Source organism: Thunnus maccoyii, chromosome 3 (assembly GCF_910596095.1).
Source record: "Thunnus maccoyii chromosome 3, fThuMac1.1, whole genome shotgun sequence".
Taxonomy (NCBI): domain Eukaryota; kingdom Metazoa; phylum Chordata; class Actinopteri; order Scombriformes; family Scombridae; genus Thunnus; species Thunnus maccoyii.
In genome coordinates this window covers 25,225,788-25,239,196 of record NC_056535.1, presented here as the reverse complement: position 1 = coordinate 25,239,196, position 13,409 = coordinate 25,225,788, and the positions used below count along the sequence as shown (strand labels likewise).

The window sequence follows — 13,409 nt, the reverse complement described above, 5'->3', positions numbered from 1 at the left end:
CCTGCAGCAAAGTCAGCACCAAAGACCTGCCATTTTAAAGTAAATAAAAAGAGAGATGGAAAGAGAACGAGGCGGAGGTAGCGAGAGATCATCCATTATGAGGTGAGTTTATTGCCCATCAACTTGAATGGGAAAAGTAATGGAGTCAGGAAAGACGGACTGCAGGCTGAAGCACTGCAGCAGCCAGACAGAGAGGCCGTCCTGAGCAGACACACAGACACAAACACACAGACAGAGCCACACACAAAAAAGACCGGAGCCTTGTTCTCCAATCTGGCTCGGGCAGATAAGACTACAGCATTCAGGGATTTATCAGGTGCCTCAGTACAGGTGCATTACCTGGACGGCTGAGCGCAGTCCCAGTCATTTACTGATAGTGTACAGTATATGTGCCTCAGTGTGTGTTTGTGAATCTCAGTTTCTAACACTTGTGTGCTCATTTTCCCATTTATTTGTGTACGTGTGTGTGTGTGTGTTTGTTTGTGTGTGACCGCTCCGCCCAGAGACCCACCGCAAGGCCGAGGCTCATCTTGTCGAAGACTGGCAGATCTTGGCGGATATTTCTAGTCTCCAGCAGATAAATAAATAATGGAACACGGGTTTGGATTTAGACAGAGATGAAAGCTTTAAGAGCTGAGCTTTTTACAGCTGTGTCCTGAGAGAGAGAGAGACAGAGAGAGAAAGTGGCACCATGAAAGCACGAGCGCAACACACTTCAACATGTCCCATCACCCCAGAAATAGGGATGCAGATTTTAAAGTGCATCAGTGCATACCTCGAATCGTTGTACAGTATAATGTCATTACTAAATATGGCTTATTAAATACTTATGGGTGCTAGTCGTCTGCATTTCATAAAATATTAATGCGTTATGCAGCACAAAAAAAAAAAAAAGATTAAACTTTGGATCCTTAGGACCAGCTCCCACAGAAAACCCATTTCTCTGGATGTACTCTGGAGGAAAGAGAGGACAAATGAAACAGGAAGTTATCGCCAGTGAGCTCGGGGAGTTTATCTCCTCTCTGCTGTCTTCTTCTTGGTCGAGACAGAACTATTTTTTAAATAAAAAAAAAAAAAGGTAGAGGAAGTTGTAAGAGAGGGCCTCTAGGCAGAGGAGGGAAGTGAAGAGGCTGTTTGAAAAATTATCCGCTCTCTCTCCATCTTTTCCTCTTCTTCACCTCCCCGTCTTTCTCTCTCTCGTACCCTCTGTAGACTGTCGCCTGGTTGGTAGGAACTACTGTTCCCTTCAATAGAGCGGGTGTGTGTATGTCAGACTGCGTCCTGGTGGGCCCACAGACTCAAAGACTGTGGCTTTTGTCTGCCTTTGATTACGCTTATGAATTATGCATCCTGCACCTCTTTCTGTTTGTGTGTCCATGTGTGTCTCTGAGTGTGTGTGTGTGTGTGTGTGTGTGTGTGGAGCTGAGCCAGAGACTGCAGTGTTTAGTGACAGTGACTGATAACGTTTTGCCCTTCTCAGACTCTCCCTCTTACGCAAACACACACACACATACAATCCCACAGACTCACTAGCACATATATATACACACATGGAAACTCGGTTACAGTGACTGATATCTGTCCTTGCCTGCTCGTTACTCTCCCATCTCTCATCAGCCCTCAGAGATCTGAGGAGTTCTGGACAGCAAAGGTCAAAATCCGCATGTAACATTAACAAAGCTGTATTACTTTATTTAAGAGCAGGACATGGTGTGAGCCTGTTGTACTCTCTTATTATAATTTTTTGGCTCTGTGCCTGTGACAAACTATTATTTTAATTATAGATTCATCTATCCATTTTTGAGTAATCATTTAATAGTTTAGATTAGAAAATGTCACAAAATAGTGTTCCTAGAGCCCAAAGTAACTTATTTATGTCCAAAACCCAAAGATATTCTATTTACACTTATATAAAAAAAAGAAAAAGTAGCAAATCCTCACAGTTCAGAAGCTGAAATGGTATCATATTTGTTCATTTTTGCCTGACAAAGTTTTTGTCAACTGGACTAATGGATTAAATTGCTTCAGAACTAGTTTCAACATAAGATGGTATGAGTCCAGAGGGGATATTGACGTACAGACACGGACAGCTCCGTCTACAGATCCTGTGGTCGGAAATAATCCCAGTGAGCCGCCAGCTTGTCAGACAGAAATGGAGCAGCAAATGGAGCTGCTTAATAAAAATAGTGGAAACCACAAGACAGCACTGAAATACAGCTTTGCTCATCCGCAACAGAATGCAACGTTTTCATGTATCTCTGACGCATCTGTCTTTGTATCATGGAACTCTTTAAACAAATGTTTCGATACAAAGATGATCTTTTTTGGATCCTAAGTTGTGGTTGAAAATATTTTTTTAACAAATATCAGTGGGCAGACGCACCTTCATACATTTTTGCAGATGCTGGGTAACAAAAAACAAAAACAAAAAGCACAAAAGAACAAAAAACTACCTGCACACTGCTAAATTGCTCCAATCTTTTTTAGTTAAACGTGGTCATGACAACGTTACTTCAGGCCCACCTGAAGTTTAAAATGTTTTTGGCCACAGTAAATGGTTGCATTTATATAACACTTTTTTTTCCAAAGCACTTTACAGTGTTTTTGCTGCTCATTTACCCATTCACTCATACACCTACGTACTGCAGCAAGCTACCAAGCCTGACTGTCGGGAGCAATTTGGGGACCTAAGGACATTTCAACATGCAGAGAGGAGGAGGTGGGGATCAAACCACCAACCCTGCGGTTAGTGGACGACCCTCCTGAGCCAGAGATGCTCTTTAGGGACAGCACTGTCAGTCCGTTGGTTGGACCGCCACCAGCTTGGTCCAGACTAAAATATCTGAATCCAACTAACTCCTGTTGATCCCCTGACTTTTCATCTTGCACCATCATCAGTTTAAAATTATAATTTGTTGTTTATGTAAAACTAATCATGTTTCCATCAACCAGTTAAACTAAGATAGTGAACATCATACCTGCTAAATGTCAGAATGCGTCGTCATAGTGAGCATCTTAGCATGCAGATGTTCATTTAGCTCAAAGAACCACAGTTCCTACGTACAGCCTCACAGAGCTACTAGTGTCGTTAGTGTAGTGTTCTGTATGTTGAATCTACCTTTTGTTACGAGGCCTCATTTTGCTGCTGTTGATTTGTTTATTGATAAGCTGCTGGTTTGCTGGGATACTTTGAACCACAGGATCCACAGCCTGAACTAATGTCCATCCATCTGCTCAACAAACTGTGTGGCTTTTTTATCACTTTTATACAATGTAAACATATATAACCACTAGTATGACTCTATTATTACTCTGTGACCTTTATATATTAAACCTGTGATTTACAATGAAAAGCAAAATGACACACAATTACTAACAACGGCCATTAGCAGCTGTTCTGAGGGGAAAGCACAAATAATATTTTTTTTTTCCATAAATGGGTTTCTGCTGGACCACAGGGAAGTGAATTATGATCGATCAGGTCTTAACTTCCACCTTCAGACAGAATGCGACATTGGGTCACAGCACTTTTCCGGCCGTAAGTTTTTTAAAGTGATCTTCTGCTGTCACAGTTTTATCACTACATCCATCCATCGTGTCTGTCTCGTATCTTATCTCTCAGGCCTCCACTGCTGAAGAGGACATTAGGGAGAGTCTGGAACAACCCCTTATTCAGGACAGAGGAAATCCCTCAGGGCGGTGTGTGCTGTGCATATAGACAAATGGGCAGGGCTGGGCATTTTGAAATATGCAGCTGTTTACAACGTAGCTGTTGGGATGTCGCACAGTCATAGTTCTTACTGACAAGCTGGCAGGTGATACGTCTTTTCTCTTTCTGTTTTCCTCAGTCTGACTCTCTTCCTACCTTTTCTGTCTCTATTACTACTATTCAGTGGGAAAGGGAGATAAATAAACACAAAAAGGAAAGAAACCATAGAAGGGTAACTGCAGTGTTACAGTTGTGGAAGAAAAATGGCTGCAGTAGAGGGAGAGATGGAGCGCGGGATATGAGCTCAGGGGGGGGGAAAGCCAGAACAGAGATAGAAATTGAGGAAGAGATCAACAAAGGGGATCTATTCATTCCAGACACTGACGTCGTGCTGCTATCGAGATCCATCCATCTCAGACACAATGCACCAGTCTCTTCAGCCCACACTACATCCACACTGAACAAAAGATACAGTCTTTAAGATATAGAGCTGTGAGGTGTCCCGACGGCTCAGCGGGGAAGGGCAAACACAATGTAGGGCATCTCCCACGGTTCGCATTTTGTTGTCTCAACAGGACAGGAGAACAGGTTAAGATAAGCAACTTTTTGCGCTATTTGTGCTTGTATTGCAAAATAAATCTGAATTTATATTTGCTGTTTTCGATCAAACGTCAAAATTTCTTGTAGACATTTTTAGATGCATGAAATCGGTCTTTCAGCTAAGCTTACCATATGACAGGGGTAACAAAGTAAAGTAAACAAACCCATAAAAAAAAGCACTCAGTATTTGCAAACACGCAGGCTGAAATGAATGAAGCACTAGCAGGGACACATATGTGGTTATCATTAGCAGTGAGGCGGAAGGGCTCCGTGAACACAACGTTGCTGCTGTTTTTTAATAAAGATGCTGCTCCTCTGCAGAGCCGACTGTCTCGCCTGGAACACCGCAAATCGTGCATGGTTGCAGAAATGATAATTTGGTTTAACCTGAGTGTAGGGACAAGACAAGTAGAGTCATGTGTGGGTTAAATGTTACATAACTTAATTTTGTCCCTTACTAGCATGCAGACGTAGATGGGTCTTTTCTACGGTAAAGACAATGTGCTTTATGGTGGTTTATGTTATGTTCAACTGTAACATTACTTGGCTCAGTTCATCCAACAGCACAATATACGTGTGATGGGTGTTTGGTGCATCCACTCAAGTCGATTTTCTCATTTCACCTGTGTGTCATCCAGTCTATCTTCTGTTCTCTTGTTACTCATCAGATGGACCTTTGGACTCTTCTTTGGCTGCTCTTATAGATCCTCCATGGGGACTAAATACAGTATATACTCTGTAATGTTAGAAACAGTATACAGTAGAGCGTGAAAGTTCATTCTTCACCTTGGAAGAAACGCATAACTCAAGCTTAATCTTAACTTGCTATTTATGGAGCTTTCAACTGCATCTTTTAGTCTTCATCAGCGTATGGAGTTTGCTGAAGCGAACATTTGAACTACAAAGCTGTTTTCTAACAACTATATAGTATAACAGATCAGGTAAACTGCCTATGTGCCTAACTTGCTCCAAGGCTACTGGTGCATGTACCTCTCGTGTTCATGTTAGTGTATAAGCCCATACTGTTCACTATGAAACTCCGAAATAACAAATACAAACATCAAATGTATCTTTTTCCAGTTGAATAGAAGAATCATAACACTTTCACAAATCATTGCAAAAGTCTGATTTTTTAATCTGGTCCCTTTGGTGCATCCTCAATGTGTTTACCATGAAATACTGAGGAGAAACTCTTTGCATAACTGTCTAAATAAAAGAGGCTCTTCAAAACCAAAGATCCAACATAAGGCAAAATCCAAAACCAGTCAACAAACTGAAAAGAAGGCAGATCTTCATACTACTAATTAATGGCAAATTTGTGTTTTCACACACAAAAACAAAATAATGGCATACTATTTGAGCTTCAGTTGACATTGCTGTTGGTCTTAGATTGAAATGTAACAATAAAAGAAGAAAATATCAAATGAAGACCAAAGTCATTTCTTCTTGGCTGCCAGTGTGACTGATGTTCCTCTGAGTGCTGCAGCAGCAGCATTCAACACAAACCAGCCAGCAGGCTGCTAATCTCCCCCTGTCCTCCTTGGTTGTGTGCATTGTCTAGCTTTTGACAAGCCACCTCTGCCAGCCTCCAGCCGTCAGGACTGGCAGAGACGCCTGCGAGCCTCCCTCAGCGAGAGCTAATGGACTCCCACCAAGAGGCAGTTAACCAGGTCGCCATTTTGGGTAGTCATTGCTGTCGCTGGGAATCGCTTGCAGGTCAGTGACTCTACCAACAATCAATGGAGATTTGTATGGACAATGATGACACAGCTTGACTCAAGTCAATATCAGACAGGAGGAGGAAGCTGTCAAGATGTCGTCTATGAAGACTTATGTAACCAAAGTACTGTTGGTTTTCACTGGTAAAAACATCTTTTACTGGAATAAATCCTTTTTCCTTAAACCCTTGGTTTGGAAATGTCTGGACGAGCAGTCTTTAATATTTTATTGGGACTGTTTTGTAATCTAAATTCACAGTGGGAGGTTTTTTTTTAAGGTGGAAATGCCTTAAAATACCAAACAGCAGTTATAGAGCGATTGATACTCCTCGCTTGTCAGTCAGACAGAAAGGTTGGAACGTGTCGATTCTGCTCTTAACAATCGTATGTTTAATAAGGTAACCTTTGGTGTGCTAATCGTGTTTTGGATGTCACTCATCTCCCCGTTCGGCCACGTTCTTTCTCATCTGTAATTCAGTGGGGCTGTGTGATAAATTTAGCTTGTCAGTGATCTGTCGTAACTGCTGAGTTCTTTCGCATCCCTCTGCTGCGTGCCTTATGAATACTGAGTATCCGACTGTGTGTGTGCATGCGTCTGTGCTTGTACTTTGAATACTGAGTGCTAAGCTTTATCTGACTGTAGTGGTACAAGTGTGTGCGCACACTTGTGTGTCCTTGAGTTTAATTCTGCGTGTGTGTGAGTGCATGCTTGTAGATTAAGTTAGGTGCTGAGTGATGGCATGTCCATGCTTGGCTATCCACAGCACATCTTCTTAGCCTGTCTGAGTGACGGGAAGGAGACACAGCTGAATAAAACATGAATTCAGACACACTGTCAGCAGACACAAGCCGCCGCTGGAGGATACGACAGATGTGCATGTGCGTGAGACAATAACAGCTCCTTCATCAGTTTACCATGATTTTTTTTTTCATAGTCTTGTATGTCAGTTTGTGCTGAAACAGAAAAAGGCGGTATCTTTTGCTTGTTTACAGATTTAAATTAAAGGATTCGCTTCATTTTCTCCATGTCATAACACTTTGATTTCTTTGAGGTATCCGTTTTTTTTCTACATCTGTTTTTTCCATTTGTTTGTTTTAAAGGCTGTGGCAGCTCCAGAGATGTCAGTCAGTCCACCACTTTGGTCCAGACTGAAAAATACCAACATGTATTGCTGTGAAAATTGGTATACATTCATGTCTACCTCAGGATGAATTATAACAACCCCATAACTTTCCCTCTAGAACCATCATCAGGTCCAAATTTAAATTTTTCCAATACTTTTACATATTAATGACTAGGTACCTGCAAAACTAACTCACTATCAGCTGCACTAATTAGCAAGTGTTAGCATGCTATCATGCTAAATTAAAATGGTGGACATGTTAAAGTTGGAGTCTCCCCCTTCTGGCAGTGAGAGTAATTACAAAAACACTGTTGACACATGCTTATGTCATAGGCTCCCCACAGTCTACTCTGTCCCTATTGTTGCGGCTGTAAAATGGTGGATAAATTGTTTTGAACATCACACCACCTCCACGAAATGACTTCGCGGGGGTGTTGTGATGTCTTTCACTATCAGAATTTGATCCATTCGGTCCGATAATATTTGGGAAGTCTAGAGGAGATGCACGATTATTTTATTTATCCCCTTTCAAGTTAGCAGAGAGCTAACCGGAAGTTAGCTGCTCAGCCGGTGGAAGTCTGCATTCATGCATTCATTAGGCCAGCGCGGAAATGTCAAACCTGACACCAGATTAAAAACTCTGATATACTGTGAAATACAGAGTGATTTATCTGTTGATGATAGGCTTAATCAGCATTGTGTGAACACATTTGGCAAGGGCTTGAATGTAATGGACGTTCATTTATATGTAAAAGTTCCGCACTGCAGGTTTAATCTGTATAACCACTAAACATCAGCATGTTAGCATTGGCGGTAGCATTTAGCGCAAAGCACCACTGCACCTGTAAGTACAGCCTCACAGAGCTGCTAACATGGCTGTAGATCTTGTTTCTACGTGATTCTCAATTTCAGTTAGTCACTGTTTAATTTAATTAGAGCTGCAATGATTAGTTGATTAATAGTATAGTTGTCAACTATTAAATTAATCGCCAACTATTTTGATAATCAATTAATCATTTTGAGTCATTTTTAAAGAAAAAAATGTCCAGATTTTCTGGTTCCAGCATCTTTTCTTCATCTTCTATTATAGCAAACTGAATATCTTTGGGTTGTGGACTGTTGTGGACAAAACAAGGGATCTGAAGATGTCACCTTGGGCTGTGGGAAACCGTGATCAAAATTTTTCACCATTTTCTGAGATTTTATGGATCAAACAACTAATCGATTAATTGATAATGAAAATAAAGCCCTAAATGTAGTAATAAGCTGCATATTTACTGTCGTAAGTGTTACGTAGTACGTTGAATGCTCTGTACTTAGGAGTTGTTGTTTTGCACAAATGAAAAAAGTCAATTAATTTTGTGCTCTGATAACTTCATAATTCATCACTGAAAGCATAATAGATTTATCAATCAGCCCTGTACATTCTGATACACAGATATTCTCGAAGTGAAACTAATGATGAGTCCATCCATTTAATAAGGCGCATTGTGAGGAAACGTATACAAGTTTATTCAAAACATCAACGCTCATTTAATTAAATTCTTCCTACAACCGTGTCGCCTCAGGGAAGGTAAATGCACATGCATCCAAACAAATCACATGTAAACCCTTTTAATAAACAGTCTCCTCCATGTGACATGGAGGTAAACAGCACGCACAGCTGAGTCAGTTATGACTAACGTATGGTACGCCATGTTCTGTCTCTCAGCTTAACCTTTCCACATCCATGAGACATCATCTCGCCATTATGTTTCCTGAGTCTAATCTCTGAGTCTTTCTCTTTGACCTGATCCTCTTATTCTTGAAGTCTCCTACTTCCTCCTCCTGTCCTTTTTTTCCTTATTCAATCTTCTATCTTGCTTTCCTCACATCCTCCCGTTCATCCCATCAACCCCCCTTTCCTTCCTCTCCCTCATAAGCAGCTGGTGGTCTACCGTTAGCCCCTCTGTCCCTGCATTCCCACTGATGAGGCTCTCACGGAGGCTCGGCAGATGTGCGGCTGGTGTTAAGTACACTCTTCCAAAGTACACTTCAGCTTCAGTTAAGTACACAACTGACAGAAGCCTCGAAAGAGCAGGTTGACTGGGCCAACTAATTACTTCAAGGGCTCTGACATCAGATCAGGCTGGCTCCTTAACAAAAACAAGATGCATAAAAAAAAAAACTTAAATCCAGCAATCAAGTCATTCTCTTACTTAAATCAAAAAGGTGACAAGCAGAATCAAATTACTTGTTATCAGATTTTTAAAAGATTGTGGGGCAGGAGATATTTTAATTTATCTCAAAATATTTTTATTGCATCTTTATTTAGGAGCTGTTAAAGGAAAAAACAGGCATTACTCTTTATTTTTCACACCAAAACCAATTATATGTTAGTCTGTCTCAGCCACAGGCCCATTCACTCAAACGCAAATTTGTAAGTCACCCAAACTAAATGACAGAACACATTGTTCGTCAGTGCCTTTCGAAATGACACGTATGACCATATTCTGATCTGAAAATACTATGATTATGGTTTGGCATAAAAAAGAGAAGATCATGGTTTGGGTTAAAACATTTTTAAAGTGGTTTGGAAATGCCTGTGTTCATGGTTAAAGTGTTAAAGTCTGACGCTTTTCATTTTCGATTTGCATTTTCAAAAATGAGTGCTATTGTTAAGAGTGTTAAAAACAGGACACAAACTCATAGTTTCATTTTTAAAAAAGTAATTTTCTAAAAAACAGGTGGGCACTGTAGTTCTTAACGAATGACTGTGTTCATTGAAATGAAAAAACATGTCACCCACTGCAACAGTGACGTGTTTTTGATCATTTTTGGACAACAATAGCATTCTATGGCACAGAGGGATTAGATACAGGAAATTCTTGTTGGTAGGATCAATTTAGTGTTAGTTTTGGTCTTTTCTTGGGATTTGTGGACAATAATATAAATATTGAATATCACCAGTCTTCCTTTAAAGTCCTTCCTTTAAGTTGTGTTTTATAAAACATACCACTGATAACAAATTGTGACCAAATGTCATGACCACATGCTCATTTAAGCCCACAGTAGATAACTTTTTCATAGAAAAGTACACTTTTGATTCAGTAATCATTAAATTGACCAAAATGATATACTAATCCTATATATAATATTAATATACTTAGATAGAGTATTATTATACTGGACAACATTGTCCTTGAAGCCTTCTTTTGCTTGTAGGGGCCCATTAAATGACCCGAGGACAGCGAGGGCACCCAGGACATCGAGCATTTAACTGCAGCAGTTTTTTAAACTGTGACATTAGACCTCACCGCGGAGGACAGAGGCCCTTTTGATATGAATGTGTGTGTGTGATGCTCCTTGCTATCCACCCCTCCTGCCTTTGAAGATGGATGCCGGTGAAATGCTAATTACCCTGGGCCACGAGGCCGGACGCGTGCACAGTTCAAAGGCTGGGCTGGGTGCAGCCGAACCTCAAAGCACCGGGCTGAATCTGTTCTGTTTCAACTACCGAAGGCCTCAGCCTCAGCGGAGACACCTTTTCTACCCCTTTTACTACAAGCATTACACAAGCCCCTTCCAGAGTGTGTATTTGTGTGTGTGTGTGTATGTGTGTGTGTGGTGGTGGTGGTGTGGGGGGGGGTGGGCTCTGTGTGCATATGCTTTTGTAAGCTTAGTAAAATAAGAGGCTCTTGTCCTCGGTGTCTGTATATTGGTATTCTCCATAATGCTGCAGATTTGAAATCTACAGTCCAATGCCTACTGTCCTACTGTACTTCACTTTCCAGACCTTTCCTGCTGCACGTTTGTCTTCTTTCTGCCTTTTTTTGGTTCCCTCGTCATTGTCTTTGCTGAACATTGTCTTAATTGTAGTGCGTGGTTAGTGGTTTTGAGCCGGCGGTATGTGAACAACTGGAAAAGAAACACCCATGACTTGGTGCTGCACTGCAGTAACTGTGTGTCTGTGTGTGTGTGTGCATGTGTTAGGGGAGGTAACAATGTATGACAGGTAAATAGAGGTCACTTCCTGAAGGAGGATAATAGAGGAGGATTCACGGGCACACAAGCAACATACACACACACACACACACACCCACACACCAGCTCTGCCTCCGCAGGTGATTTATGAAACGTGTCGGCTTTGCAAGTGTTTGCATTTGAGGGGGATTTTGATGTATCACCCTAAAATGCCCAGTTCCAACAAGTTACTGCTGGATGCATTTTCATTGCACTTGACAAAATGTCCGTGTATGTGTGTGTGTGTGTGTGTGTGTGTGTGTGTGTTGACTGCATAGCATTAGGGTGTGTGGTACAGGGGACTCTCAGCATTAGATTGAGCTTGCTGCATCATCAATCAGTGCCGGGGAATAATTGCACCAGTTTGCTTCTACTGACAGTTTACTGTCTGTAACCGTTTAGGAAAGTCACGCTACTTGAAGAAGACACACATACGCGTGCACACACACACACACACATGCAGGACAAAAAATGTTGGGTTTATGATAAAAAATTAAGTATGTTTTCACATGATTTGATGATGGTGTGCTCCCATGTCTTGTACTTGCAGAAGCATCTACATGATTCATCAAGAAATATGCAAGTATGATCACATACACAGCATGCTACTGTAGCAGAAGTGACACGTCCGTGACCGAACAGACACACAAGTAAAACTTTTAAATGTGGTTAAAAGACATGAGTTCTATTTTTGGCTCTGAGTCTTGTCCTGGTTTGGTGTCTCTAACTGAAACAATAAGTGCTGCGTGCATTCTGCGGATGATGAAACATCATTTCTAGTTTAATCTCTGAGCTTTGTTCCATCCAGCAGACGGGCTCTTCCTTCAACACAGGTCTAAATAAATGTTTAATCATTTTACATTTTTTAGATACCTTTGTCAACGACTATTCCCTAATTAAAAAGAAATGCATCAACGTGTCGACTCTACTTACATTTCCAGATTGGAGAGGTACATCGTGATTCTAAAAGTTTCTTGTTGTGTAAGAAGGGCTCAGCAACAGCAGGAGGCCTTAAATGTTAAAGAACTCTGAGCATTGTGTTTATTTTCAGTGTTTATCACATCTGAGTCTACAACCCCCTTCACACTCGGCTGCCTTTGACCAGGCCAGAGTCAAGCCGGTTCAAGCTCAGCAAATTAGTCCTGTCTGTCCTTCACTTTGACTGTCAGAGGGAACATGAAGACAAGTGGAGATAAGGTGTTACCAAAGGAAACAGCTCACCCCTAAACTATTACCGATGTAATGTGATAAGTATATACTGAATATGGAAATGGATAAAAGAGAATAAAGGGTTGGGTCAGGATGGAGGCTGAGATAAAAAATTGCTTTAGGTCTTTGAAGGTCTGGTTCATCTTTGCATTACATTAAGCATTGAGGGTAAAGCTACGGTACTGTAGTTATGTGTGAATGCAAGAGGGGGGTTGCTGGCCTCTGAGAATACCTTAACTGGTTCCATCTGCACCTGTGACTACACACAATGAGATCACAGAGACATGAAACCCGCAGGAAAGGTGAACTGGTGGGACTATTAAGCCCCTTTTCTCATTTATAATTTCTCTGGTGGATATCAGTCTAGATGGTTGAGGCCATTAGAGAATCCTGATGTGAACCCACGGGAACCTGGTTCTTGAAAAGGAAGGCTGGCGATGCTGCACATTTTTCTTATTGCCAACAAATCCCACGAAAAAGACTAAAACCAGTGATCAGTAGATCCAGCAAGTATTATCTGTGCAGCCAAAACTCTGGTTTTATTTATAGTCTATTCCACATACGCTGTCCTGATGAAGTAAATGCTCACTAAGGTGGTGTTCAGACCGACATTAGCTCTGTGCGAGAAAACGCAGCTCTCTCATTCATTTGAATGAACGATGCATAGATGCAGAGGGGGTGCCAATGCAGAGTGCTCCAGCAAAACAACGCAGGATCCGGCAAAGGTTGAACCAGGCTCAACTTTTGCTGCAATGCAATGCAACATAATGCAGCAAGGCGCCGCGTTAGCCAATCACATGCTGTACAGTATAACTAAGCACACATTCCTGGTTGAACTTTGTAATGTGAACACTTTGTTTCTGCTGTTTACCACACAATCACCACGATGGAAGATAAAATAGATGGTTGCAGTTGCCGCGCTGATAAATTTGCAGAGTTATAAAATCCTATCTGTGAGAATTACAAACTGGTCTGATACGTCTTTAAATGCATTAATCCGTAACTCCAGCTGTACTTCCTGAATCATATTTCATTGTCATTGTCATT

The 13,409-nt window shown here is 41.2% G+C and overlaps 1 protein-coding gene across 5 annotated transcripts in view; it reads right to left on the bottom strand.

The window, feature by feature from the left end:
* The window catches only part of slc12a5a (solute carrier family 12 member 5a), a 180,498-nt gene that overhangs the window by 75,559 nt on the left and 91,530 nt on the right, over positions 1–13,409 (bottom strand). Inside the window, exon 1 of one of the 5 annotated variants that reach the window (XM_042407047.1) lies at positions 4,933–5,019. The exons of the other annotated variants lie outside the window; for them this stretch is intronic. The gene's annotated coding sequence lies outside the window, so the exon portion shown is untranslated. Of the gene's footprint in view, positions 1–4,932; positions 5,020–13,409 lie in introns of those variants that run through there. 5 annotated transcript variants of the gene reach the window in all.